The following is a 6,017-nucleotide window of genomic DNA, read 5'->3' as shown; positions in this document are numbered from 1 at the left end:
AAAAAAAAAAAAGATTTACTCTAAAGATAATTTCCCAAAGACTATGCTTGAAATCAGAGGATCCGGATAGGGAGTACTTAAGTAGATTGCAGGAATGCATGCCACTTCTCGTCTTGTGATTAGGCAACAGAGCAGATCTAATCACTTTGTTGCTGTGATGACAGCTGCCACTGGGAGCCTAAAAACAAAGAGAGAAGTAACCCACCCACAGGTACCTCTGAGTGTTTTTAGCAGTGACTCCTGGTAGAGAACTGTATGGTTCAACATTTTGTGCGATGTTTTCCGTTACTGCAGCTCAGCATCACATCAGGGGGCAGCTGAGGGTGAGCGGCAACATGCAGCAGAGGAGGGGAAGGGGATGCTGCCTACTTCCCTGGATAAAGCAGATCAGGAAGTCTTGGTATATTTATAACAAGAAGTTCCACTTAACTTCATTTTTCTGTTTAATACGCTTTCCACAGAACTAGACTCCTCCATGAGTACATTATTAAATGTGCACATATTTGATAATCACTGAGTGCATTTGCAACACTTTGGCCTCAAGCATCTTCACCATCTCTAGGGAAGGACTCTCCTAGTATACGTGATATTCAGAGCCTCATAAATTATAGATTAAATTCTGCTTTCACTGCTTTCATTTAGGTTTAGTGAAGTAAAAAAGAAAAAAAAAATGTCTTTGCATGTTGAAAGGTTGAAAAAGAAAATATAGACATCATATGAGCAATGAGATAAGTACCAAGTACCATGTGAGACACCTGCCCAGCTTTAGAGGTGTGCTAACAGCCTCAGCTTTTACACAGAATCCATGCTTCTGCTGCATTGTAGCCATGTTTCCTGACATGCCCTAAGGCATGTCAATAGCTTTTTTTGTTTTATACTTTTAAAAATATTAGCAATTGAGATGTTCTTTAAAGGACTGCATTTTAATCAACTAGTAGTTAAACATGAGTATAAGATTATTGAGCCTAAAGCCAGCCTGTATTGGTCAGCTGGTTAACGTGGAGATCTAAAAATAAGTTCCTCCTTTTACCACCATCCTGAAACGATGCACATCTTATTAGGTAGGAATGGCCAAAAATAAAAATTCCCCACATTTTTTTCAACATTGTGATTTTTCACAATCCAGGATACATTATTGTAGGATTATAATAAGGTCAATGTGTGCAACCTGGACACTTGCAGGCTAGCATCTAATTTTGCATATAGTCAGATAAGTAAGCATTTTGATTTTTAGGGACATTGAGTTCCATCAAATCCCATAGACTTAAGAAGCATTAACAGATGTTCAATAACCTTGAATGCTTCTAATTTAGATATATAATATTTGGCACCCAAATTCTGAACTAAACTCTCACATTCTTTTATATAAGTATCTTTCTATAAATCTTTTTTAACAGCGAGGAATTCAATTACTGGGCTGTGCACTAACAGGTCAGGCACTGATTAAAGAAATTATCCTCAGTATGATTTAATTCACAACTGTTACCCGTGATTTCATGATTCTATTGAAATCCCATCTTCCATATGCTGTGACTGGGAGCTGCAAGGTGTCAGGACCACTTCTGAGTCTTCAGCATATCAGATAATACCCCTCCACATGTTGAGCAAGCCTTTAACATTTTTCTGTACAAACAGAACAACAAAAAATTATCCTTTTCTGGGGGAAAAGAGAGAGAATCTCCTCTTTGTGTTGTGGCTCAGCATTGTGTCATGGTTACAGGCTGAATTTATTCATCTCAGAGAGATCAAAGTTTTATAGCCTAGCCAGACCACATAAAGTGGTCCATAGCACTATAAATTCACAGTAAGAAGCAACGCCTTAAAAGAACATAAACAAAAGAGCATTTCATTATACATAGCTATAAAGTGTGTTTTAATGAAGTTTTCATTATCACCAGAGGCATCTAATGTACTTGTAAATCTCTTTGCTTTGGTCAGCGATATTTCCTTGGGCCCATGCAGGAAGTCTGAAGCTTTCACAGTCTAGCAAGATGTTTATTCAGACCAGAGAAATGTTAGAGCAGATGATCAGAAGGCAATGAGAAAAAGCAACACTCTCTGGTTTGTTGCATGAATTCCTGCATCTGAAGAGGAAGGACAGAAGAGAACTCTTCCTACTAGGCCAGGTTAGTCATGGCAGTTATAAACCAGTCTTTGGCAAGAAAATCCACAGATGGTACTGTCTCGTGATCATGAAGTTGCAGAAATGAATGCAACGTTTTGCAGCCCTCAGAAAATCAATTGTCTCAACATGCAGAGTTGGAGGAGGATGAACAAGTTTCAGCACAGCTGATGCTATCAGTGCTCATGAATTCCATGGCAAGTGCAGGCAGTTCTTTACCAAGTGTCATGCAAGACCAGTCATGTACACATCTCACCATTATTCAGTGCTGGTCTACCTTAATCAGATTTTAGACCAAATGCCGTTGTCAAGAAATGCCAGAGGATCAACACTGCAACTTTCAACAGCAGTCTTTTAACATGGTGGTAGACATCCAAGAAATCTTTCTTTTTGTCTGATAGACAATCCTGGTATCCCAGACACCAAAGGTATTTGCTGAAATTTTTATTTCCAAGCAGAAAGTCTCGTGGGCCAGTGCAATAACCCTGAAAGGGTTCAGTCACCAACTCCAAGCACACCCGTGGTGAGTAAGCGCTCAAACCACCCTCAGCTCAAGCAGGTATCAGCACTTTGTTCTTCCTTGCAGCACATCTGCAACACTTTTAGAGCACACAGTCTGTGTGAAGCCTTGGGTGGAAGCCTGGGAAGCCTTCCCATCAAGTTTAATCACTCCACAAAAGAGGGTCAGTACTGCCCCCTCCTGTGAGCAGCCCAATAGTTTCAGCCCTGCACAGCACAGTAAATGCACGCAGGGTCTTTATTATTAAGAAAAAAAGCTCCAAGGAGTCGACGTGCTTTTTATTTCAACCAGCACAAGACGTAGATGTAGCATAGAGGTATAAAAATGTCCATCGCCTATACTCTGTGCTTCTTCATCACCTCTGGTCAACCTTGAAGGCTTGTCAGGACCTCAGAGATGTCCAAGGTTAGTTGCTGGCAGGAAGCAGCTTTTCCATGACACAGAGGATTTCTCTGCTTCAGCTTCTCTCCTGCTTCTGATCCTGTCTTTTTTATTCCCCTCTTTCACACATGCACTAATACGTAAGTTAAAGCATGCCAGTTTGATGGATGCACTAAAATAAAAAGAATTCTGTAGGCACTCTCATGACTCCTCCTATCCCCCCTGTTCTTGCAGGCATCGTTGCAGTGCAGGAGCAGAGAAGCAAACAAAATCTCACTTTAAAATGCAACTCAAATCACACAGCATTCATAAGCTGTGCATGGAGAAGCAAGCCATGTGTTATAACACAATCAAGCAAGGAAATGCTTCATGTATTTTGATTTAAATTCACCTTCATTACATACGCAGTGCTGTTCATTGCATACTTGCGGTTTCTATTAAGTTTAAGTTAGTGAGTAAGCCTACAGTGCTGGAGGACAGCTCAGAGGGGAATTATCCAGGCTCTGGAAAGGACATTGTACTTCAGAGAGTCGTTCTGGAAATGAGTATGGCTGCTGATGCATTTTAGGCATTATATAGAAAATATAATCTGAAGAACATTCGGAGATGCAGGTCTGAAAAAAGGAAAGATGGAAATGGCGTTACCACAGACAGAGAAAGGCTCAGGACTACTTCAGAGGAAAGGGAAGAGGATCCATTTTTTACGAGATAAAGATTCACTGAAAGTCATTCAAGGAGAGAACTGCCAGTTCTAGGCTGACAACAGGAAGAAAAACGATGGGCCTCAAATATAAAAGCAAACTCCTGAACCTTTCGTACCTCTTAAACCAGGTACAGAAGGGAGATTATACACAAAAAGATAAAGGCCCACGAGGAGTAAGTAAGGTCAGTAAGGAGTGAATAACATGAAAACCTACTGAAAAGATCTTACAAGAATTGCAAAAGCTAGAACTAGAAGGTGCTGGCCACAAAAACATCAAAGTTTCACACAATATGAGGGCAAATAGAGCCCAAAGTGTAAAATATCATAAAGATGTTGTGAGGAAGAGTAGAGAAATATGAAACATTTATTTGAAATATTAATAGTGCAAGTAAAATGCTGTAAAGCACACCATAAAATATTTTTAATTTCTGAGTTCGAGCACTTTTGTGGAGGTGCATTCAGATGGGCTAAAAAGATTTTTTCTGAATTACACAAAAACTAATTACTGCAGTTCTAAAAATATGCACGATCGGGTAAGAACCAGTTTCAGCTGTAAACTAGAAAATGTGTGTCTTCACAAGCGCAAAACACAGGGAATCAACACCTGCTCATCTGACACAGGTTTTGTTTTAGAGAAACATATATAAGTTTCTTCTTTTAAAATCAGAGAATCGTTAAGGTTTGAAAAGACCACTAAGATCATCTAGTCCAGCCCCAACCTATCACTACCATGCCCAATAACCATGGCCCTAAATGTGACAGCTATATGTTTCCTGAACACCTCTAGGGATGGTGATTCCACCATGTCCCTGGGCAGCCTGTTCCCGTACCTTCACCACTCTTTTGGAGAATACTTTTTTTCTAATATCCAACCTAAACCTCTCCTAGAGAAACTTGAGGCTGTTATCTCTTATCCTATTGCTGCTACCTGGGAGAAGAGGCCGATCCGCACCTTGCCACAGCCTCCTTTCAGGTAAGTGCAGAAAGTGATGAGATCTGCCCTAGGCCTCCTCTTCTCCAGACTGAACAATCCCAGTCCCATGGCCAGTTTCCATAAGACTTGTGCTCCAGAGCCTTCACAGCATCACTGCCCTTCTCTGAACGTGCTCCAGGGCTTCAATTTCTTTCTTGTAGTGAGGGGCCCAAAACTGAACACAGCACTCGAGGTGCAGCCTCACCAGTGCAGAGTAGAGAGGGACAATCACCTCCCTACTCCAGTACTGCCTGTCCCCATGCACTATAAAATGTACAGTCTGATTTAGTAATTGGAGGACTTTAGATAGAAATACATCTTAATGAGTGAGGGTGGCATGTACTTTCTGGTTTACATTTTGGCAGGATCTGGTGCCTTGCATACAGGGCTGGACCCAGAGCCGATCCCCTGACTTGGAGGTGACCCCATGTCCTTGGTTAAAGTTTTGATGGGGCCCCATACATGAGCACTGGAGAAGTTCCTGCACATGAGCAAGGGTTGGTGGAGCCCTTGGCTCGGTGAACTTGGGCAGCTCCTTCTGCTCACTTCCCTTTACCAGGAGGGTGTTCACCTCCTGTCCTTGTTGGGTGCTGTGGGGTGAATTAACTCACAGTGCGCTTCACATCCAAAGAGTTTCCATAGTGAAAACAAAAAGGCACTGTAATCATCAGAAAGGAAATCAAACTTGTGCAGGTAAAGATTTGAAAAACACAATTTTTCATGTGCAACATCTGCCTTTGGGCCTGACAATTAGGAGACTCTGGAAGGTCTCCTAGCTTATCAAGACACACTTGGCATCCTTCTCCCCTTTGCTCTGGTATATCCTGTGCAGGCCATTGCTGCAGAGTGGAACCAGGGCCTGCGGTCTCTCTTGTCAGCCTCAAAGCCATCTTGCTTCAGGCTTGTTCTTAAAAGTTGATGGATTTTTTTCCGTGCTGGAAAGCTTCTACAGTACTTTATAGAGATAACTCTGGAAACAAGAAGTTACAGTAAATCATTTGAGTAGCAAATCCCCCTTTTATGTCTGAAAACCATGGCTTTCCCCCATTGAGAATGCTTTGACCTCTGGCACCAACTGCTGCATTTCCACTCTATACGTTTTGCATAACGAAACAGGAAATCGGCAATGATGATGCCAGATCTTCCGTGGCCATTTCGGGGAACAGATCCACCAAAATCTGCCCTCCTTGCCAGAAGAGGCTCTCCTTTGGGCGAGCCCCAGAGTTAAAAGAAAGCAAACATAAAGAAAAACGATTTTTGTCGTAAAAAAAAAAGAGTCAGGAACGTGGTGGCGGCGACGGTGCTGGAACAGCACGGC

Source organism: Meleagris gallopavo, chromosome 1 (assembly GCF_000146605.3).
Source record: "Meleagris gallopavo isolate NT-WF06-2002-E0010 breed Aviagen turkey brand Nicholas breeding stock chromosome 1, Turkey_5.1, whole genome shotgun sequence".
Taxonomy (NCBI): domain Eukaryota; kingdom Metazoa; phylum Chordata; class Aves; order Galliformes; family Phasianidae; genus Meleagris; species Meleagris gallopavo.
Note: the sequence above shows the minus strand (reverse complement) of the source record.